General features: G+C 39.0%; 1 protein-coding gene across 1 annotated transcript in view; it reads right to left on the bottom strand.

Annotated features, from left to right (window-relative positions):
• CDC42SE2 (CDC42 small effector 2) overlaps window positions 1-25,497 on the bottom strand; it is an 81,836-nt gene that overhangs the window by 38,549 nt on the left and 17,790 nt on the right. The window contains exon 3 of the mRNA XM_057411228.1: window positions 24,387-24,459. The gene's annotated coding sequence lies outside the window, so the exon portion shown is untranslated. The remainder of the gene's footprint in view (window positions 1-24,386; window positions 24,460-25,497) is intronic.

Below are 25,497 nucleotides of genomic sequence, written 5' to 3'. Positions count from 1 at the left end.
GTGCCTGTTTCCATACACTTGGAGCTGTAGCAACTGGTGGTTCTCAAAGGAAGTGAGAAGTGTTTAGTCACTTGCCAGTCTCGTTTTTTGAAAGAAAAAATCTGTACAAAAACCCAGAGATTTTAAACTAACATGACCTACAGGGAAATTGCCTTCATGCATGAATTCTAAATCAGAAACTTTAGCTCACCACAGCAGTGCACTTGCAGAAGCACTCTTGCCTCCCTTTCCACCTAGCAGATCAGGCACTTGTGGGGACTTTGACACTGCTTTTAATGCGCCGATTATATTTTTTGCTTTCAGATCCTGAGAAACCTGAGCTGCAAGTAACTCTTGCCAGACAAAGGACAACATTCAGCATCTACATAGGCTGAGCTCTTTTTCACTTTCTCATAACCTTCCCCATTCCCATATCTATTCCTCCCCACCCCCAAGTTCTTCAGGATTTAGTTTCAAGGCATCGAAGAAGCTTCTTCAAAATTTCAGTTAGACTTTCTTGTGCATTTTCAAACCTGGAACACACTTCATTTTGTGATAGGTATTTCTTTTTTTTTTTTTGAAGTGCAGATCAAGTCTATTGTTTGGCAAGCCTGTGATGGATGCACGCACTCTAAGTGAAGAGTGCTTTGTTTCAGGCATCACCAACAAGGAGGTCTGACTGCAGTCAGCCCTGCAGCACAAACGCTGAGAACTGTGATAGTCCCTATCTTCACAGGGACTAAGGAATCTAGGCCATGTCTTACTAACAGTACTAGCCCAAGCTGGGACTAGACAAAACAAACTGCTACAGCTGCATACTTGCAGATACACCACAGCAGGGTTTAACCATAAGCAATCACTTTAAAATGTAAGTATCTGTAGCCCTACTCCCTGCCCCTCCCCTGGTCCCCCAGCCCATTGATCTCTTCTGTGCAGCAACAGTCCAGACAAGAGTGATCTCCCCCTTGAGCAGGGACATGACTTAAGGTTGAGAGACTCCTTAACCAGCATCTGAGGTTGAGAGACTCCTTAACCAGCATCTGATACCAGTAACAAGGTAAATGATGTTTTACACTAGACCTAGAAGTATTATAGAACCATAGAGTATGTAGAGTATTCTAGAGAATCACAAGCTTGGAAGAGAGCCATAAAAATCATCAAGTCCAACTCCCTGCTCCTCACAGGACTACCTAAAACTAAACTATCTGATTAAGAGTGTTGTCCAGATGCTCCTTGTACTTTGCCAGGCATTATGCTGTGACCACTTCCCTGGAGTTGGTTCCAGTGACCGACCACACTCCTGGTGAAGAATTTTTTTCTTACTGTCTAATCTGAACTGTCCCGAATGCAGCTTTAGGGACATGCCTCATGTCCTATTGCTGGTCATCAGTTGAGAGGAGATCAGCAGCTCCCCTCTGCTGCCCCCCTTGAGGAAGTTGTAGTCTGCAACAAGGTCACCCCTCAGCCTTCTCCAAACTGAACAAACTAAGTGATATCATCTGCTCCTCCTAAATCTTGCCCATGAAACCTTCCACCATTTTGGTCGCCCTCCTCTGGAAACATTCTCTAATAATCTGAAGTCCTTCTTACATTGAGGTGCCCACAACTGCACACAGTGCTTGAGGTGGAACTGCACCAGAGCACTGTGGAGTGAGACACTCACCTACCTCAATTGGCTAGCAGTGCTCTGCTTGCTGCACCCCAGGACATGGTTAGTCCTTTTGGCTGCCAGGGCACACACTGTTGGCTCATATTCAACTTGCTATCAACCCAACCCCCCCAGATCTCTTTCTGCAGGGGTGCTCTCCAGCCTCTCATCCCCCGGTATGTATATGTTTATAACCATATATATGCCCTGCCCCAGGTGGAGAATCCGGCACTTGCTCTTGCTAAACTGTATACAGTTCATGATTATCTAACTCTCTAGTCTACCAGATCTCTCAGCAAGGCCTTTCTACCCTGGAGGGAATAAACAGCTCCTCCTGATGTAGTATCACCTGCAAACTTCCTTAATGTACGTTTGACTTTCACACTCAGACAATTTATAAAAAATATTGAAGAGTACTGGCCCTAAAACCGACCCCTAGGGAACCCCACTGGTGACTGGCCACCAGCCTGATGTGACCTCTAGGTACTATAACCCTTTGAGCCCACCCATCAGCCAATTGCTCATCCAATGTATTATGAACTTGCCTAGCCATATGCTCTATGTTCTGATCAGAAGGATACTATAAGACACAGTATTAAAAACTTTGCTAAAATCCACTGGCTTCCCTTGGTCAACTAAATAGGTGCCCTTGTGATAAAAGGGAATTAGGATGGTTAAGCAGGACTTTCCACTCACGAATTTGTGCTGGCTATAACCAATGACTGTGTTGTCTCTCAAGTGTTTTCAAGTAACTTCCAGAATAACCTCCATAACTTTACCAGGCCCTGAAGTGAGACTGACAGGCCTGTAATTACCAGAATCTTCCTTCTCACCCTTCATGAAAACTGGATTAAATAACTGCTTAATTACCATTCTATTGTTGCTTTATTGCTTACCATTTAGTTCTCATTCAGTCACTGATTATCATTTGACAATCATAATTTAATCATTAATAAAACCCTTTTTAAACTAACCCCATAACAATGGCTTCTCTTAATAATTCACCTGCAACAAGTCTTTTTACACACTAGACAACAGGAATAACTCTATCAAAGTTTAACTAAAGTTAATGAAGTTTAGGAAACTTCAAAAAGGTAGAGAAATTTTAAACCCAAAAGACACTATATCATAACGTATGTAAGAAAAATAGCCAAGCAGATAGTCAACTTTAAATAATAAAACATGGTGCACAAGACAAATCTCCAATGCTGAACTGCAGTTTTAGTGGAGATACAAGAATTATTGACCTAGTTAAGAAACAAAGTGCTCTACAAAAAACAAGTTTCAAAACGTTCCAGAAACATTTTAACAAAGTACTCTAAGCAGAATAGTTACTGCTGTTCTGAAATCTGAATGCACAGGAAGCTAAATTGTCTCCTCAGAAATGGCATGCCTATCTTGCCAAGAAACACTGAATTGTGTTCCCTGTGTACCCACAAAAACCTCAAGGCCATTACTGCTAAAAATGCTCATTTGGAAAATGCCCTGCAGTTCATATCTTAGCGGTGGTGAAGCCACCTGAAGTTCTACTGCCAGTGTATAATACTATAAATCTCAAATGGTTTGGCTTTCTTACAAAATGCCTATGTATACAGGCATATGGCTTACCTAAATTGTCAGGCATCCAGTGAGCAGGAAAACCTAGAATAAAGGTTTGTCAAAGCTAAGATTTATTTTTCGAACGAGTTTCATATTTATAAATGCTACATAGGTTCATTTCAGCTCCCCAAACTGAAAGCTGCTGACAAAACCAGAGGCAACTTGCAATGCTTGCCTAAGAAATATGAAAGAAACTTTATGTACCTCAATTCTTAGTCAATGGCTTGCTATAAAGAAATAAAATAGGCAACGTGAAAAGTGTACTCTGACACCAAATAACCACTGGATTACAGTATTTGAACTCCACAATGAACTTCTAATTATATTAACTACAGCTATTCAAAATTGTATTCTCATAAAATAGACAATAGACAGAAAATATCCACAGAGCATGTAGTTACAAATCTTACTTCAATATGTCCTCTTATAAACCAGGCGTATCACAGATAGGATATGATTTTCTGGATGCAAATTCAGTCTGACAACAATTTAAAGAACTTTCATTAATAAATTTCAGGGAGTATCCTATGTTACAAACTATCCAATCTTACCTAAGAGTCTACTAATAGAATGTTAGTTAAAAATGTTTCACAACAAACAACTGCCCTTGTAAATTCTGAGTTTTGGTGGGGTTTTTGTTTGTTTGCTGTTTGATGGTGTTGGGGTTTTTAAGAAAAAATTTCAATCTAATTTGAGTTTCTTAAAACCTGAAAAACCCTCCTGTGGAACGAACTGTGATAAATACAAACATTCCTCAGACCTGGAGCAGCTTCTTGGCTGAGGGCACAGGAGGGTGGGTGGGAGCAGCCACTGGGCATCCAGCCCGCTGTAGGCAGACCAGCCCTCCTCAGTAAGCAAGCACTTGGTCAGAGATCTCTGTTCAGTTTCCCTGCCCCTAGGTAAGGGCTCACTGCTGTTACACGCATCTGCAAGCCCCGTCAGTGCAGGTAACTGTCAATTTTTTAAAAAGCTGGAGGAGGTAACAGATAGACTAGCAAGGTTTTCTTTTTCTCACCAGTAAAAAACCTGATTCACCTGCACCACATTTATTATTCTGATTGCAAAAGTGCTTCAGCCAGTTGGCTCTGACATACTCATGCATCTGATGTTAATTTTCTTCCTTAAAAACTCTGCTTTTTACTTGCTTTCAAGCACATAATGCATTAGAAACAAACTTCCTGTTCTTTCTCCAATACATTCTAGACTAAGGCTCATGTCCCACAATAAAAATCAGATTCACTACTACATGACATTTACAAAGCAGCGTCATGCCAGCTATTCAACACAAGCTGGTTGAAAATTTATCACAACAGTATTTTTTCCTAATAAAAGAAGCAGCTGGGTTAGGCAGAAAACACCCAAAGACATTAAGAATCACATGAAAGGAGTGTAACTGTCCAGATCCAACCTCAACCCCACCAGTGACTGAGACCCTCAGCTACACTGCAAATGGTTTTGCTTTAAACACAAGAATGCTGCAGCATGGAAAACAAGCCATTCTAGAGCAAAAAGCACAGAGTTGTAAATCTGCTCTGATTTAAAGATTTAAACAGCATGACTTTTTTTTCTTAATTTTACCTTCACAGTCACTAGCTCGTTAACCTTCTTGTTGGTAGAAAACGTATTTTGTACACTAGAACTCAACTCAGAGCAAAGCTATCTGCTTCTCAACTTAATGCATTTTGAAAAACAGCATTTTCTATCATGCTACCAGGTGTTCAGAAACAGATGTTGTGAACACAGTCAACCACAGTGCTTGTACTATCTGGAATCTTTAATCTGGTTTCATTAAATAAAAACTAACAAGCTGTCCAGCTCTTCCTATCAGGCTTGTTTTCCAAGACTGCCTGGAAAGCTCTATTTTGGATTATCAAGTAGCTACACAACATCACATGACCTTCCCAGAAAACACACCCCCCACAAAAACCAAAATACACCAAATAAAAAAACCCAGCAAAACATCTGTAAAACAACCACACAATAATCCCCTCCTCCTGATAAGAGTACTTCACTCTTTAGCTCAAAGCCAGACAGCATTTGCTGCTTACTTCCTCCTAGCTTCCTAGTAGCTTTCAGTTACAATTACATTCTTACACTACAATTTCTGTCTTTGAAAGTCTTTTATCTGTAAATTATACCACCATGCTAGCACAAACTACCTCATCAAAAAAGAAATCAGAACATCTGTTTTTGAAAGAAAAAAAGACAAAAGTAACCAAGAACACGCTGGATATAAAAGCAGATTTGCCATTTGTTACATATACTATGTCTATAGAAGGAAGAGGTTCGTGCTTATTTGTCTGAGATGTAGTTTCATGCATAATCATTGTGCTGCATTTAACCCATTTCTCATGTGGGCACCTCAGGAGGTGCCAAACATGCCTGCATGGAAGACAGCTTTCACAAGTAGAGTTGTGGTACCCATGCCAGAGAGGACTCCAGAGCAGACTACAGCAAAGTAGTCTGGACTAGCTAGAATAGCTTCCACATACAGACATAACCCAGACTCACCTAACCTCACAGCACAACCCCATTCTGAACACCTCCTCCTTTCCTCTCACGTGCTCTGTACCTCACACCCTGCATAGGCACCTGTGTGGAAAAGGGAACTGATTTGTGCACAGGTGGTACTTCGGCATCAAGAACTAGCTCTAATTTTGTTTTTAAGGTAATAGCCTGCAATGCAGTGTATTGCCATCTCGCATAAAGGAATCAAAGCCGTATGATGTCAAAAACACAGTAACCGCCTCCGTTACAGTAACAATAACAACAAAATACCTGGACTCAAAGGACCTGGATATTTTTTGCTTTCTTATGCTAGGATCTTCAGGCATAAAATGCATTTATGTGTACAGTGCTATTATAAAACACATTTATTTGTCAATAACTAGTAATCATAATCTCAAGAGAAGTTCAGAACACACAGCCAACTCAGACACTTCCATATGACACTTTTGTGTCAATTTCACAGACAGGTTTTATTGCCCTAAGGGGAAAGAGAGGTGCCTATGCTGGACATAGACATGAATTTCTCATTTAGTTGCTATCAGCTAAGAAGTCCCCTACCTATCAAGCCAATATTTTTCATTGCTTAGAGCAATTAAGACAGCAGTAGAGTGTCTTCACCAAGGAATGAAAAATTGAAGTCAACTTACAAAGAATAAACATGGTATTAACTATTCTAGCCTACTTATTAAATACGGCATTCTTATTTGCATGGTCACACTGTCAGATGATAGCTGGATGCATGAAACAGAACTTTAATTAGGAAAAAAAAAAAATCTGCCCCAAAGCACAAATGACATTATTGGTATAACTGGGTAATTGCAATTTTAAAGCAGTTTGCAAATCAGCAATCCTGTACCCTGACACCCAGTCTCCAGGTCTCCATTCTTACTCTAACACAGTTTTAATCAATTTAACTCAAGTTAAATGAGTATATAGCTTAATGGTTAAAGCTATGGGGGGAGGAAAGCAAGAGAAGGAAGGCAATAAATACATAGTTAAGTAATAGGTTGATTTGTGGCTGCCAAAGTGCTTCTACTACTTTGCATTTAACAAATTAAAAAAAAAAAAAAAGTAAACCCCTGAAAATTAAGAGCTAAAAATACCCTGAACTTTGAAATTTTGTTGCATAGACAAATGCCAGCTAAACTGAAGGTGGCCTGCTTTAGAATTTCTAGATACAAATAGAAACCGTGATAAATGGACTAGATGTTCTTCCAGTCTGATGAGGCTCCTACAATGTTGCTGTCCAACATTCTACACAAAGAGACATTAATGTCTTTGTTGAATGAAAACCAAGATCTTGAATTTCTAGTCTGTTTCATGATGTTTTGTTAACGCATTCAAATCTCACTTGAAGAAAACAAGTTATGGGGAATCCATTGGTACCCTTAGAAAACTATCCTGATGATTAAGCTAGCTATGTCTTAAAAGTGTGCCTCTTCATTTATGAATAATTCAGAGTTATACAAACACTTTACCATCCCTCCCCCTCAACTTTCTTCCTCCCTTTCTCAAACAATTCCTCAACCTCCTCATTCTACAGATGGCAGAACACAGGGAGCAGTACAAGCAAGCATCTGGAATGTGGATGTGTGATGTGACATCACGCATCACTTGCCTTTTACCATTATTTTCATTATGTATGACATTCCAAGTAAAAACATACGTTTTCTTTTAAAATAAAATTAATCAAGGCTTTGTAGAAATTTTCGCTACTTCATAATCTACCTTGATATTTTTCCCATGCATAGATTCTACTTGGCTTTGTGGTTTTTTTTCTGTATTTTAAATAAATAAATAAATAAATAAATAAATAATAAAATCTCGATCAGTCTTATTTATGCATCTAGCTTCTGTAGGATGATCTACCTGGTACAGCTCAAATCTTAGTGGAATAAAGATATTGGATTAACAGAGAAATCAGGAATTCAAGAAAAGTGAACCACACATTAGAAAACATAAAACATCTTCCTCCGTAACCCTTCCCTCCAGATACTTGCACTATTTCACTGCTTTTTAGGCTGAAACTGGGATTAGGTAGAGTTCAGTGTACCTTTCATCTTTCTGCCAGTATTTCAAACAAAGCAATAACCCTCAAGGTGTGTCAAGTTGCCAGATACTGTAATGTTTCTCCTCTTTGTATTGTCTCTGTTCTCCCTGCAGTACTGCACTGTGAAGCAAACATACTGAATCCTTACCAGTGGGGACAGGAGCCAAAAATTAGAAAACAAAATAGAAAGAATAAGTCAAGAGGCCCTTTTGTGTTGAGTCCACCTCTTCCATACAGCAAAGGTGAAAAACAGCCTTTCAAAGGTATCTGAACTAGGTGCTTCTTGATACAGAGTCCTTCTACACTCACATTCCCAGAAGTTTTGTTGAAAGAGGAGTCCATGCTTCCTGCTCTGTGCAGTCTGGCATGACCTTCCTGCCCTACCAGCTATTACCTACTTCTTGCTTTCTCATCCCTTCCTTAAAAAGTTCTATATTACCCTTCTCCATGCACACATATGGTGAGGAAAAAATACTGCATTTTGTAATGGCCAAAACAGTATCTACTTACAGCAGATGTTAGCAGTGTGAAATAAAATCTTATCACTACAAGACAGCACAGAAATGAAGTCACATTCTTTTTCCCATTGTGGGCACTTAAATTCCACTGTCACATTACCGGACAGTATTTGCTTATCCACACTGAATGAACACTTTCAAGTGTAAAAACCTAGCTCTGGACAATTTGTTTGAGAGGAAGGAAAAGGGAAGAAATGAGATTATTTACAATAAAACATATTTGAAAACATTGTCAGCAATTGTGGTATGGAACAGGGGCATGCTGTCTCCAAGCAATTTCTCTCTCATTATGTTAGTTACCCGCCTGCAAGTGGGCAAGTAAGGTAAACAAAACACACAGAGAAAATACTGTTCTCTTCTTTCCAACCCTCTGACCTAAACAAAACTCCTAATGGAAGTCAGAAAAATAAAAAGTGTTTTGACCATGGAAAAACAATCCCATGCAAAAACAATCACTAGACATATAGTACTTCTACTGATAAACTTGAAAAGCCCTGAATAAAATATGAAGCATAATGCTTGTGTTTCCTTGCTATGAAAAGAATGGTGCTGCAGAGAGTAAGAAACTTTATAAATATATATATATATATATATGAAGACTCAAGTTTTTCTCACATCAGTCAAAACCATTTGACCACTTGAAACAACGAAATAGAAGTTCCTTTACTCAAGACCAACTACAGAAGTCTTTCAGACAGCCACGGCAAGATGTGATCTTTTTGTAACATACATGACAAAGCCATAAGGAAAACGGCAGCAACAACCAATGCAGCTCTTCTTTATAGGGAATACTGTCAGGTTCCTCTAAGACCTCTTTTGTAAACTATGCTGATGAAGACTGCAGAACAAGTCACAGTGAAGTGAATTACATATCTTAGCTCATGATGGATTTAACATTAGATGCTTCCAAGCTTAAGCCTGAAAAAAAAAAAAAAAAAAAGAGAATACTTTGCCAATACTACCTACTCTGTTCTCCATGGTCTGTTGTCTTATTCCACTCTTTTAACAGGTAAACCTACTTAATCAGAGTAATTTCTCTTGGCGAATATTTAGTTCCCTAGACCACAAGGTAAATACACATTCAGAAGGATCATCCTGGCTCCAAGTGTTGTTATGAAAAACCACAACAGACCATTATAATTTCCTAACATACAAATCCACTGCTGTGAGAATGGTGAGGCACTGGAACAGGCTACCCAAGGGAGCTGTGAATGCTCCATTTCCGGTAGTGTTCAAGGCCAGGTCAGATGGAGACTTGGGTGACACAGTTTAGTGTGGTGTCTCTGACAGTTTAGTCCTTTTAGAGACTTTGCGCCTTTCCCCAGTTCCCTTGAACTTCTTAGAAGTTTTGCAGCCACTTTTGACAAAGAGATTGTAATAGGTCTGACGTACATACAATCAGTAAGCATCTTCATACTGACCTTTACAAACTTTGTGGTAAGCATTCTTTCTGCACACTACAGAACTGCTGGCTAACTTCATTATCACTGAAAGTTTAAGCTGTAAAATTCAGTGGAATCCTCTCTGTACAAGCAGAAAAAAAAAAAAAAAAAAGAAAAAAAAGAAAAAAGAAGAAAAAAAGAGGCCTTTTCTGTCTTCACATTTGTCTTAATTCCATTGGTTGGCTGGTGGGGTTGTGGCGAATTATTTTTTTTTTAATTATTTAATAACATAGTATTTAATTTGTATAATCCTTTCCAGTGAGAGGTCTGGAGATGAGTCACTAAGGTTTTGCTGGAGGGTACAATCAAGTCTGCATTTAGAACTGACATAAGTAAATCCAATCAAATGAAAAGCAAGCAGCAACTACTTTGACTAAATCGTCAAACATCTGTAAGGTAACAATTCAGTTTACCATGCAAATTTCCCTATTTGAATGAGATTCTATCTCCTCCAATGCCACACAACTGTTCACTATTTCCTTTCAGAGTGTCATTAGGGTGGGGGATGTTTTCCTTGAATCTGCTGTGAAATACGCCGTGTGTATATCTGTGAACAAAAAAATTCCTTTGCCTGGTGTAACAATCTTTATCTAAAAAGTTAAGATTGAAGTGTAAAAATATGCATTTAGATAAAAGTTATAGTTGCTCTTTAACATGTTTTTCCGTTATGCTGCTCCTTCTCAAATAAGGCAAAGGGCTGTTAAAAGGGGTGTTAAGCTCTTTACTTTTCTAACTTTGCTTTCACTAGCAACTTCTGAAAAGAGCATGAGGTACAGTAGTTAAATCTAGCATTTAAGTACAGCCTCAAATCCTATCCCAGTCCAAAACACTTCCTCTTTTTCTACCTCTCACAAAAATACATAGAATTCTATAACTTGGACTCAAACTGTCTCCAAATATTTTACAGGTACCAGACCTTTCCCTTCCCACTCCATGTAGCTTGGTAGCATAGGCATTAGAGACTGCATAGAAGAGGTAAGAAAATGGAAGGCAACAAAACATTGCGCCTACCTTGCAAAAAAAAAAAAAAAAAAAAAAAGGCTACTGTCTTTCTCAAAATACTGGAAAACAGAACTAAAATAACTAAACTTTTGACGCCACTGTTCTTTATTACAGTAACTAGATAAGTATGATGCAGTAACACCATGTCTTTACTGCCGAGATGCACTTAGTCCTAAGTGGATTTGATTTCTCCTTTTTCTCCCCACACAGAAGGGCAATGGCTCACATGCAAGGTTCAGCATGAAGGCCAGATATTGCTGCAATCCTTTCATGGAGGATAATCAGTCACTTCCCCAAAGGCCTCTCTGTCTGCCACTCTGCCACAGATCATTTGGTTTAAGGTATTCATTATTCAGTCTCTCCCTCAAACAAACATCCCCTCTTCTCCTAGACATGCAGCCAGCACTGTGGCTGGTGAATCAATATCCACAGCTAGGTAATTAATGAAGTCTACTGAATTCACATCAGTAGCATTATCCCAATTCATTCACAGGACTTCGCATGTAAATGGATGGGATTACTGAATCCTAAATACAAAACATTTAACATTAATTTATCTAGAAAACATCTGTCATAATAAGCATAACCACTTTGGAAGCACCAATGCAAATCTCGCAAATAGTCCCATGAAAGTATACACTTTTGTTTTTTCTTTTTTTTACAATAAATTAATTTCTCAAACCCCTGCATCTTTAAGCATTTTGTGCATCTATACTAAAAAATTATCAGCTTGAAATGAATTCCTTCATGCTGTTTAACTGATAACAATGAATTAGGTGTGAATTCTCCAGGAGAAAACATTATCAAGTTAAGACTCTAAAATTACAAAAAAACAAAACCCAAAAACCAAATCCCACCCATAACCAAGGATTTTTACTACCCGTTATGAGAAAAGTGTTATGTTCAATAAAATTCCTAAAGCCTAAACCAAGATACAGTTAAAAGTAATCAACAAAGACACTGGCAAGTCTTAAGTCATTGATCTATCTATATATTAAAAACCACACAGATTTCAGTCTAAGGGTTAAAATTAAAAAATTTTAAAAAATCCCTAGGGAGAATTAACAGATACACTAGTTCTAAATACTAGGCTACCGGCTCATCTTCAAATGTGGCCAACCCTCCGCTGGAAAGCTGCCCCCATTATTTTCCCCAGGCCCTTGTTGCTAGGGCTGCAGCTGCACAGCCCATTCCTGTTGAAGCACATGTCTTTAGAGGGGGGCACAAAAGGTTCCATTATTTCCTCCTCTGAGCAGGCAGAGCACCGCCAGAATAAAGCATTCCCCTTTCTGCCCCCACCAGAAAATAGGCAGGCAACTCCAGCACTCACTAGTGAGCATTTACATATGAAGAGCTGCAGAAGGCATCGGGTGCCCTGGCTGAGCTGCCTGCCACCACCACAAGTTGTCCCCTTCAGGCAAGTGTCTTCAGAAGCTGCTCATTTATGATTAATTTTATTCATTAATAAATTAGTTTGTTTTGTCCAGTTATCTCTGTTCGTGACTTGATGGGAAGTTCACACTGCAGTTCAACTTAAGGAATAAGGAAATGATATTTGTTTTTTTTAAATCACTAAGAACAGTCTTCTAATACTTCTAATCTTCCAGAAAGAATTGTTTTTAAAAGTCCTGGCCTTTTCTGGGACATGCAGATAAAGGACATAAAAATAGAAAAGGACACAACGACCAAATGAGCACCCTATGCTTTGGTCTAAAACACTGTAAACTGTCAAGCACTACCTACCAAAAGCTTAATTTAAATTGTTAGTGTCATGAACAGCTGGATTCATTCTGTGAACATGTTTACACACTTGTGCCACTGTGAAGGGGAAAGGTGTATGGGCAGGGCTTCCATTCAAAACCTTCAGCAGAAATATTAAATAAATTAGAAAAAATTAAAAACTATTAATTAAAAAAACAAAACAAAACAAAGCCCTAAAAATGAAAACTATTGGTTTTTAATTAATAATTAAAACCTACTAATTCTCCTGCTGGAAATGGGAGCACTGGCTACCTTGGATTTGGAGAAAGCTGAAGTTCTCAATGACTTCTTTGCCTCAGCCTTCACTGGCAAGTGATCTGACCACACCGCTCAAGCCTTGGGAGACAAAGGCAAGAACTGTGAAAATGGAGATATTAGGACCACTGCTGGAGAGGATTAGGTTCAAGATCATCTTAGGAACCTGAATGTGCACAAATTCATGGAACCTGATGAAATCCATCTGCAGGTCCTGAAGGAGCTAGCAAATTAAGTTGCTAAGCCACTGTCCATCATATTTGAAAAATCATGGCACTCAGGTGAAGTTCCAATGACTGGAAAAAGAGAAATAGGACCTGCTTTTTAAGAAAGGGAAAATAGAAGACCCAGGGAACTACAGACCAGTCAGTCCCACCTCTTTGCCTGGCAGGATCAGGGAGCTGAATTCCCCTGGAAAACATGTTAAGGCACATGAAAAACGAGTTGGTTGGTGACAGCCAACAGGCCTTCACCAAAGGCAAATCCTGCATGACAAATTTGGTGGCCTTCTATGATGGGGCTACAGAACTGATGGATAAAGGCAAAACAGTTGACATCATCTACCTGGACTTGTGCAAAGCATCTGACACTGTCCTGTATGACATCCTTGTCTCTAAACTGAAGAGACATCAATTTGATGGATGGACAAGCCAGTGGATAAGGAATTATGTGGATGGCCACACACAGAAAGTTGCAGTCAATGGCTCAATGCCCAGCTGGGGACTGGTAATGAGCAGTGTCCCTCAGGGATTGCTGTTGGGACCAATCCTGTTCAACATCTTTGTCAGAAACAGGGACAGTGGGATTCAGTGCACCTTCAGCAAGTTTCCTGATGACACCAAGCTGTGTGGTTCGGTTGATACGCTGGACAGAAGGAATGCCATCCAGAAGGAGTCTGGCACGGTTGAGAGGTGGCCAGTGTCAATCTCATGAAGTTCATCCAAGTCAAATGCAAGGTCCTACACCTGGGTTGGGGTAATCCCAGGCACAGCTACAGGTTGGGCAGAGAAGAGAGTCAGAGCACCACTGCAGAGGAGCACTTGGGGGCACTGGTTGATGAGAAAATGAACATGAGCCGGCTTCAGTGTGTGCTCACAGCCCAGAAAGCCAACCGTATCCTGGGCTGCATCAAAAGGAGCGTGACCAGCAGGTCGAAGGAGGTGATCCTGCTCCTCCACTCTGCTCTCGTGAGACATCACTTGGAGCACTGTGTGCAGTTCTGGTGTCCTCAAAAGAAGAAGGACATGGAGCTGTTGGAGCAAGTCGAGAGGAGGTCCATGAGGATGATCGGGGGACTGGAGCACCTCCCATATGAAGACAGGCTGAGAAAGTTGGGGCTGTTCAGCCTGGAGAAGAGGCTGTGTGGAGACCTCAGAGCACCCCTCCAGTATCTGAAGGAAGGCCTATAGGGATGCTGGGGAGGGACTTTTCATTAGGGACTGTAGTGGTAGGACAAGGGGTAACAGGTTCAGACTTAAACAAGGGAAGTTCAGGTTCGATATAAAGAAGAAGAAGTTCTTTACTGTGGTGAGGTGGTAGAGGCACTGGAATGGGTTGCCCAAAGAAGTGGTAAATGCTCCATCCCTAGCAGTGTTCAAGGCCAGGTTGGACAGACTTTGGACAACAAGACCTTGGACGATATGGTTTAGTGCGAGGTGTTCCTGTCCAGAACTAGATGATCTTAAGGTACTTTCTAACACAAACCATTCTATGATTCTATTCTGTGGAAAGAAAGTTTTCTTAACAAAATGCTTCTGAACTCTGTGTAACAACTAATAAAGTTCAAGGCATGTACACTCAGCACAAAAAAGAGTTGTAGAGCAATTTGTATTAAAAACAAAAAGCACAAGACACCAAAATACGCAGCAAACAATATTGTACTCTAATCAGTTATTTGGCTCATGTGTTGTTTTGCCCTTGTACAATGATTTATACATTGACCAAACAGCTCTTTGTTTTACCCTAAATGGTTAGAGATACTTACACCATTTTATCCTTGCCTGCCTGAAGTGCAACTCTAAGTACTGTAACTGTTCTGGTGTGAAAAATTATGGATCAGCATGGTCATCACCATGTGTAATCAATCTCCCAGCATTAGGAGCCCATGACTGTTTAGATGAGAGTTTCTCCTTTAGAATAAGGATGAATTGCAATTTCTCCTCCAGGACCTCTCCTCCAAGTAGGGAGACTGGTTTCTATAGTCCCCTCACTATGGGCCGTGACACTTCTGCTAGAATTTATGTATGGGAGGAGAGGATTCAAACTCTGCCCAGTGAAGAACTGAGCTAACAGTTTTCTAATAACCACAGTATCAGATCAAGTGCTCAGGCAGGATGAAAAGAAGTACTGAGTTTAAACAGGGGAATTTCAGGTTAGATATAAGAAGAAGTCCTTTACTGGGAGGGTGGTGAGGCATTGGAAAAGGTTCCCTGAAGAACTGAAAAATGCTCCATCCCTCTCAGTGCTCAAGGGCAGGTTGGATAGACCTTGGGTGACATGGTCTAGTATGAGGTTGTAACTAGATGATCTTAAGGTCCTTTCCAACCCAAACCACTCTATGATTCTGTGATTCCATAATTGTTACTTGGACTGGTTTTGGTACCATCTTGCCTGTAAAAGTCAGCAATTTCTTATTAAGTACTGATTAGCATTTCTAGTGTCAGAGAAAATAAAGCAAGCAAAAATAACTGGTTTTCACTTTGGACTCCTCTTTGTCAGGAAAAAAAAAAAATAAAAATCATTCTTGAACAGCAGAAAAATAACAGAGAAAGAAGTTAACCCTCCATGAGAATCCTAAGTATCAATACTTAACTCATACAACACAGTTTTTTGAGAACTGTGTGCAGTTGTTTACAGCGGAAATAGAACATTTCACTGAAAGGAACCCAAAGTGATCATTAGTTTTACATAAATAAGTACATACAGAGAGTACATGGAATGCAAAAGCATTCTCAAATAGAGTGTCAGACTACTACACAGAAAGATGGTGAAAGGAAATAAAGAGTTTTCTAGGCCTTTACTAAAGGTTAGACTAGTTTTTCACTTAATGTGATCAGACCAGTAGTCCTACACCTGAATGTCTGTCTCTTTAACAAGAGTTGAAAGAAGTATTTGGGATTTGTGCCAGATCTGAGGAACCCAAGTCTCCATAGAAGGCAATGCAAATTGCTGCATTTGCTGCCCATAAGATTACCAGAGCATCCTGGCAAGGTTATGCATTTATCACACTCCCAAGGAATCAGTGGATGATGATCTCCAGATACAGTCTGAAACTGTAAGGCCACCACCTGTCCCATCAGCTAACAATTATGATCTGTATACTGGAAGGATCGTAGACAGGAGTATGAAATTTTAACTCTGTGTTGATGCAGGATATTCACAGACATTCTAGTCTATTTCCTAGTAACCTTTTCAGAAACAGATGAGATCTTCCCTAACATGCTTCTTCTTGGAAATTCTTCTGCGGTCTTTGAACACTATGCGAATATTTCTGAATGGGCACGAAGGAAGGCAGAGATGAACAAGCCTAGTTTTTGCCTAGGAATTTCTTTAAAGTTTGTATTTTGAAAAAGCAACGCAGTTCAGCTGCCAGTATTAATAACCCAGGAGGGGTGAGGGGGTAATTGTGTTAGGGAATGGTCAGGAGTCTTTTAAATAAAGAGATCCTGAAAATACAACTGGTATTATTTGAGGATGATGACTCAAATACTTCTAATGCAACATAAAAGTTAATTGTTCTTCTAATCCAAAATTTGTGATGCACTAGCCTGCAACTGTGGGCTTCCTTCCATGTGAATATCTTGTAAATATTTAGGAATACAGATTACAAAAAAACAACACAGTACATGTACTATGCTTGCCTGTAATGCTATGCATTTTAAAACTTGATTCCACCTGCTCTTTTACCTAGCCTGTTCTTATACACCTCTCAGTCTCTCGTGGAACAACTATGTAACTAGGATGGTACAACAACTGGTAGGAAGAACTTCAAAACTTCAATTTCTGTGTAAAAGATACACATTCACTAGAGCACCAACCTCCCCCCCCCCAGAAAAAAGAAAAAAAAAAACAACAAACAAGCCCAAACAAATTAACAATAAACTAACACTTCTGTTTCACATTAGGCAGCAAGCAAGCCAGAAGTAACTAGAAGGATAAAGAGGGGTAAGAGTGAGAGGAGCTACAGAATAACACACAGTGGTACTGAAATAACTGTAATTCTTGAACATGCAATGTACTGAACGATGTTGATATTTGTCAAAAGAGTGAATTTGCTTTTTATGTCACTAGTACATTCATTTTTGAGTACCTTAAATTATCTATTAAGTACATAAATTATTTTTATAGAGATCTCAAGCATTCCAATTGCTTCAGTGAGATGTGCACAAAGCTATCACCCTCTACTTGAGACTACAACTTCAAAACAAATGCTGATTTTACTTGCTTTATAATATACTGATATCCCAGACATTTTAAAAATCTAGATAGCGCTGGTAAGCCAGTAATAATAGTCAGTGCATATTGGTCATCAGCTTTCACTCATTACTGCATTACATGGTACTTTGATGGGGAAAGGCACAAAGCATTTGAGATTTTTGCAGAAGTTCCAAAAATTAGCATAAAATGCTTTCTTTCCACTTCCTGATGACTAACCTATTTTACTGTAATATTGAAAATGCAGGACCTCAAAAATAAAGTACTTGCTAAAAAGTACAAATACTAACAGGACAACGAAATAGTGAAAAGCCTTTCAGAAGCTTTTCTGAGTTGCTGCTCCTAATTTGTGAAGTGACAGATGTTTTTTCTTTTCATAACTACTTGTTATTAATAACTGTGTTATTGAGCATGTCCTCAGAACACAATCAGTTTCTGCAAAACAAGCAGTTATTTCTGGATATATGTGAACGTATCTTCCTTCCAGAAGATTCTTGCCTATCTCAGAAATGAAACAAACAAAAAACCACTTCCATACTTGAGCCCAACTACCAAATTAGCAATAGCTGCTGTGCAATTCTACTGTAGAAGCTTCCGCTAAGTAAACGCTGTGTGACTTTGTTAAACATATGTGGAAATCAAAGTGTATTAGTCTCTAGAGACTGGAATGAACACATGCTTTGTTGTTATGTCCCCAAACTTTAACAGAAGTCAGACTTTTCTGCAACAAAGCTTTATACCCAGGCATTTCATGCCTATGTAAAAGAAGTTTCTAGCCACAGCAATGCAATACATGAGGTAAACAAACAGCATCTAAGAGCCTCCACTGCTACATTAGTAACACATACCAAGTCCCTCATCCCCAAATGGCACTACAGTCAGTTTTTGCAGAGCTAGAAACTTTCCCCAAGGCTTTTAAAACAGAAGTTTTCTCGTGCCACTCCACAAAGGACTTCAAAGGACTGCCACGTTATCCAGCAGCCTTCAAATTCTGGGTCTAACAGTATCACCAAATTCTGTAGCATCTAACTGCAGCTATTTTGAGATACAAGCAGCTGAAAGAAACAGGAAGAGATGTAAAGGTAACAGGAAAAGCTATAGTGTTAGATCGGGGAGAAGCAGAGAGGGAGAGGATAAGTAAAGCAGAGCAGAGCGAAAGAAAACTATACCCATGAAACAGACCTGAAGTTTACAAACAATATGAAAGAACTGAGTCAGAGATTTGTTCAGGTTTTTTGGATTTATTTTTGAATAAATAAAAAAAATGAAGAAAAGGGGAAGTAAAAGGACTTACAATGGTACAAGAACAGACAACCCACTGCATTAAGAAGCTTTGCTGAAATACCTAAATATCCAGAGGCAAAGAGTGCAGGAGACATTGAGGACTTAGATGGAAAGCAGAAGACAGAGGGCATAGAAACAAACAAACCATTGTGTTTGTAAGAGAGAACTTAACAAAATAATTTTCTAGACTGGCTTATCTGAAGGTACATAATGAGATTTTGACAGTAAATAATATTTTTCTTCCATGTTAACTGTTAACAGCAAAAAATGTCAGCAATCTTCCACAAGTTTGTTTTCCCTACAACAGAAAAATGAAGTAAAACATCTGTGTACAAACTAGTCTGGGGATCTGCACTTTGAAATCAGCTGGAACTACTGAGATTCATGTCACAGTGTGGCTTTTCAACTACTCAAGTCACAGTTCATTAAAAGGCAGAAAACATACAATACAGCAGCACGCGCATCTCCTCTGGCGTCTCACATTAGGACCCTTATGTTAGCAGTGTCACAAAACTCAAGTGGAAAGTTAGGCAGCTAGATTTTCAGAAGTGCCAAGTACCCACCAGTTTCTACTCTGAGCCTGCTGGATTTTTTGAGAAGCAGGCGCTAGCCAAGAACAGATTTGGATTTCAAACAATTCCTCTGGCACCCCCTTCCCCAATAATTAATTACAATGCCTCTCCATGCCTCCACTCCCTTCTCTGCCTAAGGAAATTAGTATCTTTCCATGTAAGTGTATAATAAGTAACAACTACTGATACATTTCGCTTTAAGAAAGGGTATTTCACATTTCTACCTCAAGAGTAAAAGCCTTTTCGGTAACAATACTGCCACTCGCTTTAAAAGATTGCTCTTTTAAAAAGGCGTATAGGCTGGCACTACCAGCTTCATTTTTTAATTCACACATATTAACTAAAGCAAACAAAAATCCCACTGAAGACACTGCAACTCCCCATCCCTATTTTCCTGCCTGAGTCAATTCAATGGGATTTAAGGAAGTTATAGCTTGAGGCCACTCTTCCAGTCCTTCAAACTAATATACTAACAAGTCAATGTGCTCGTAGCGTGGAAATGCAGTTCAGCCTCTGCACATGATTTATACCTAACTCTGGCTGACTTGACTGACAAGAGTAACTGTTGACAAATACTTGGAACGAAGTCTCAACAAACCAGCCTCAAAAGAAAGGATGATCATGCATAATCCAGTCAAAGAGAGGAACAGATCTACTATGCAACAGGAATAATGGAAATATTTCCCTGCTTACCCTTCCTCCCCAATTTACTCAGTAACAGATAACATCTCTGTTAGGATTAATAACTGGAAATCAAGAAAGAGTAGAAGTATTAAAGATTGATATACATTTCAGAACAAAAAGACAGGATGTGCTTCTTCTGAATTAACTCAGTTATAAGAAATAGGATTCTTGAAAAATGCTGCAGCTATTAGCTCATTTTTAAGGAGGCAGGAGTAGCAAGAAATTACTTCATTCATATTTGAGAAAGGAAATGATATCACAGAATGGTGTCTTGTCAGAAGACTAATACAATCTTAATGAAGCATATTCCAAGAAATTAAATCAGTCTCTCCTGGACAGCAGGTAGCATTAAACAGCTCAAGCAAACTGCAACAATTTGGACATAAGTAAACATGTCGATTAGGTATCTGTGAAACTATAAGAAGAAAGCAAGATGTCCATGAGATCTGCAGGCCCAAAGATGAATACAGGTGAGATTTTCAAGACAGTATTTTGAATCTATGTGCCAAAGCCCTGAGTAAGTGCTTATCAGAACACATGCCTCCTTCAAAACAGAGCTTAAACTGTTTTTCCTATTAAGGGAGTATCCAGTAAGCTGTACATAATGTTAAAAAACAAAGCTAGAAATGTCCTTCAACATGCTCTAGCAATTGCTGGTTCAAAGAAAGAGAGCAGAGTAGAATTGTCTGTAGTAAGATGAACCTGAAAGTTAAACTGGGCCATTAGCAAAAGCCTGCTTGTTATTTCCTCTTTCTTTTTTGATACCTGATCACTAGTACAACAAAGAATATTAACCTTCTTCTTTTAAAGAAAATGGAGAGTTGCCACGGTTATAAGTTCCACACAGAATTCAAGAACAAGATTTAGATACAGTATGGGAAATAGATCTCCTTCACTTGTGTTCACTTTTGCATCCAGGCTGCAAAGATCAGATTCTCAGACTTCAGTATGAGCTCTTTTCTGCCTCTGAGTTACTTTAATTAATAGATTAAGTATCTCAAATTATTTCATGCCATAGAATAGGATCCCTTAATTATCTGATACCTATAGCAATCTAATTTGGCTATATAATGCATGAACATTTGTAGCTTTTCTGAATGGATAGGCATTGCACATTGGAGGGTGACTACAGATCTGACGTACAGAAGACAGACAATAAACACCAAGCAATTTGTGAAAAGGTCTCGGGAGTTGCATGCAGAATGTAAGTTAAACTGAAAAGCAAATCCTTCATGAAACAAAATGTTAATATCCAACATCGTGCATTTTTCTCCTTTTTCCTAAAGTGAACAGTACATAAATTTCAATTAAATAAATGAACTAAAACTTCCTTTTGACACTGCTCTAACTTCATGAATCTATTATTAAATTGGAGTCATACAGAGCTGATGAGAGTGTGGTGGATGAAGTCTAAACACTTTCTTAAACAGGAAACTAAAATCCATTAAAACCTTAGAAAAGATGGCCCATGAACCAAATTTGAAAGCCACTTACTACAAAAGTGAAGCAGAAGATGACATATTTCAGATTTTAAAGACATGCATGATTTTCTGTGGTGGCATTTAGAGACAAACACAACGCATTAATAGCCTGCTAACATTTTAGGCTAGTACTTCTGGCTGCAACACTATACTGCAGTAGTGCTGCAGAAACTTCTAGTGCAAGATGTGAATGGAGTAAGAGCTTCCTTGACAAGCTAAAGTTGTTTACTGGTATAAAAGCATTTATCTAAAATTCACTACTATTTCAACACTACCTCCAGAAGGGGAAAATATATCTTTTTCCACCTTCTCCCCTACCGCAGTATTTTAGAACTTTAGTGAATTACGTCATAAACAGAAATACTAGAATGGATAAGATACGGAAAACACATTTCAATTTTTTTTTTTTTCCCCCCAGATTGTTTTGGGTCTTCTCTAAGCAGTTTTAAAGTACGTGTTTCAGAGTATCATCAGACCAGATGAGGAATAGTCTAACTACAATGAAGTGCCTCAAGCCTTACACCTTCTTCTTCACATGACTGGAATTATATCTAACAACCATGTGGTCAGAGTCATGCAACAAGGAATACTGGCTATGTGAGTGAAGATGCAAGTCCAGCCACCTAATTGCAGAAGTAAAGGGGAAGGAAAAGTTGCAGGGTTCTAGATCAAGAGGCAGCAGGAAATGGCCCTCATGCATTACTCTATCATCACTGTCTTTCAAACTGACAGTTTGTACCTCAAAACACCGAAGATAAATGAAGAAAAGTATTAGGACTTCAGGCATGGGGTTTTATTAGGCTAGAAAAAAAATATATTGTTAAGATATTTATGGACATTTTACACTCACCAATTTCATAGCTGCCAGCAAGGCAAGTCAGGAAGGCTGTATTTCCTGACCTGTAACTGAAGCTTCCTGCAGACACTTCTGGAGCATGTACATAACAGGCATACGACAGTTTGGGAACACCCACTGCACTTCACTTGTTTCTGGCACAGGAATGAAATACACATGTTTTGCACTGTGGAGTTTTTCTGGCTCCCTGCCACCCCTGCTTCAGAGGCAATAACCACTGACTGACACCGGTGCTCCAGGAGAAGTCCTTTCTCTTTCCCATTTTGTCTTCCTGCATCAGCAATCATTCATGCTTCTGCTGCTTGCAGTACAGTCCTTATTCTCCTTTTTTCCCCTCAATCATCTTCTTCAAACATCACTACTTCTTACCTGGTCTTATCACCCCTACATCTGCTACCCAACTGTCTGCCTTCTCGTCTTCCCCCTCCCCCTGCCTCCACATGGTGTTTTTTTTTTATTATGGGGTTTTAAGGGATTGGTAATTTTAAAGTTTAATTTTAAATTTCCTGATTGGGTTACCATTTCCTTCTTCCTTCACCCCACTTTTTACAGAGTCTTAAGGACAGAGAATCTTCCTCCTCACACCCAATTCTCATTCTAAAATGAAGTATTTTTTTCACAGGCTGGGTACATAAATATCCAGGGATGCTCCAGAGGTGGGAGCAGACCAGAAGAGGAACTGCAGGGCCAGCAAGAGAGACTGCAGCTCTTTGGTATGCCACTTACACTTCCAGTTTCACTATTACGCTAGTAGTAAAACCACCTCCTTGTCACATATTCTCCAGGGTCAATTCATGTGTGGACTTTTCCTTCCCTGGGCTCTCTGAGAGAAACATTTTACAAGGGACAGTGAAATCAGAGCAGCAAAAAATCCCCAGGTGTGCTCATAAAAAGGAAGTGCACAGCATGAAGGATAAGCCCAAACATGTTTGGTATCATCAGTCATACTGAAAACACTTCAGACTTCTCAAAGGAACATGGGGGAAGGGAGAAAGCAGAAAACTAATATTAGTCATTTACCAGTATTTAAATGAAATTCAGTATACATTGAGTGTTTTTAGGGTAAAGCATCAAGCCTGACTGCTACCCAAATGACATACTTTATGAATGGTGCTCAGAAGCACAAAGAATAAGGTAAAATAGATTATTACCTAATACCTGAGAAATGAAAGTGTTTTGCAGGCTTTGCTCTCAGTGAGGAGAATTGTGCAATATGTTCCACAAATTACATCTCTTTCTGACGAAGCAGCATGCGGAAGAGATCTTTATGCACATTTCCTGAAGCACTGGTACCTAACAGAATTCTTCTGCATGGTTCATTTGAATTTTTAGACATTAAAATATGAAACATTAAAGAATAAAGTAGAACTCACAAGCTTCTAAAATTAAAGTTGCTGTACTGAACGAGTTCCTAAGGAACCAGCAGTAGTTTCAGGGTTTAACTGTTCCGTCAGTGCTCGTGTAACCGACGGAAATTAACCCTACATAAATGCTCTGCAATCATATCACTCACTAAAGTCAAATAGGAATAGATCTATCCCAGAAATTAGCTGGAGGCAAATTCAGCTGATTAAAAACAGTGGCCATTCATCTACATTATTTAACACCACACTAAAGCAAGTGTACTTGATGGGAATTAGGAAGTAGTAAAGTTAAGCTGCATGGGTCCTTAAAAACTGAGCAAACCAGGATAAGCAGTTGCATAGGGTATTAAATTGCAAGTTAAATTATTAAAAGCCTTGAAAAGTATCACACAAGGAACACCAAAGGAGTTTCGTCATCTCATTGAAGAATTAGGTATTAGAGACCTATTTAGAAGCCTTATTTCAAAAAAGAAATAAGAATGTGAAATTGACATAAAATAATTAGCAAATCCATTGAGAATATACTTTGGTAAGAAAATTAAGGAAGAAAATCTAGGTAAGTATAGATGGCTGCATGTACCTTGAATATCAGTGTCTGCTGGGGCAACAAGACAATTTAAATAATTAAATTAATTGAGGGTCACAAAGTACCTGGGCCTCCTATTAAAGTTAGTCTAAATTACATATGAATATTAATCTGGTTTTATTATGAGCACAAAGGAAATCTGCATATATAATTCCGCTGGCCTTCTTATCTAGGGGCTCATCACCACAGAGGCACTTCAAATGCTGCTTCATGAGAAGAACCATGAAAACAGATCCAACCTACTTAAGGTTAAAATCCCTATCATGCTTTGATTGTTTTGATATAACAATAAATATTCACAGATCTATCATCTATGTTTACCTCAACATTTAAAGTGAAAAGTAAACTGACAACATTGCCTACCTGAATTCCGCAACTTCAGTTAGTCTAGTCCTTTCTTCAAGCAGCAAGTTACTCACTGAAGAGATCCCCAATTCTAGAGACCAAGGCAGGAAAAAAAATGGCATAAGTAACTATCTCTTACATTTCATAATGTAAATTATTTATAACAAAGAGCAATGTAATTTCATGTTAGCATGAAGAAAACAGCTACCAAGAGAATCAGCAGTTTGCAGGATACCACAGATGTCAGAACGGCTGAGCTATTGCCATTTGTGAATGAATTCAAGGATTACAGGCTATCTTGTTTACTGCTGTGCTTGCAAAAAACCTTCATCAATTTGTGCACTCTCTGGTATGCTTTATTCTTAACCTAACAACGTGCTTACACACTGTTAATGTACATATATGTACAACATAGTTAAACGAAGTAAATAGGGAGCACAGGTTCAATAGTAGTAACACAAGTTCTGGCAGCTCTCTTTGCTAGGGTCAAACCTTAGTACCAGCAGGGGCTGGTGGAAAGGCCCTAAACCAGATGCATATTCCAAAACTTTTGTGTGCAAGGTTACACAATCCTTCTTACTGATCAGCCTTGGAATCACTGGCAATAGCAGGCAGTTCAGAGAATAACTGGTTTGACCTAAGTGCCAAAAAAAAAAAAAGTAATTTGGCAGTTAAATCTCATTACATGTGTGAGGTTTAGCAAACAAGATTGTAATTAATTATTGCCTATGACATCTTCTACCAAGTTCAGCATTTCTCAGTAAAAGAAAGATGGATTACAAGTAATGCAGGCAATAAGACAAAGGAAAAACATTCATAATAAAAGCTGGCTCTGACTGACAAAAAGAATCACTGCTCTAAAATCTGCTGTTGGAGCAGCAACACATTATTTAATGATGTTAAACATGTACTTAAAAGAAAAAAAAAAAAAAAAGGGCGGCGGCCAAAACCCAATAAACCAGAACATGCCTGTATTCAGAGGGCATCCACCTATAATGATGAACTGTTGTGAGAGCAATCACGTATCAGAGATGGGCTTCAAAACAGAAGTTGTGAGGAAAGCTGAAAGCCCCAGACAATCCAGTTCACATTTCAAATGTTCATGTAAAATAAGGCAGAAGTTGTAGCA

Source organism: Pezoporus wallicus, unplaced genomic scaffold, assembly GCF_028554395.1.
Source record: "Pezoporus wallicus isolate ANWC-B61680 ecotype Strahan unplaced genomic scaffold, APGP_CSIRO_Pwel_v1 contig_8185, whole genome shotgun sequence".
Classification (NCBI taxonomy): domain Eukaryota; kingdom Metazoa; phylum Chordata; class Aves; order Psittaciformes; family Psittacidae; genus Pezoporus; species Pezoporus wallicus.
The sequence above is the reverse complement of the archived record's forward strand: the minus strand, read 5'-3'. Positions and strand labels throughout refer to the sequence as shown.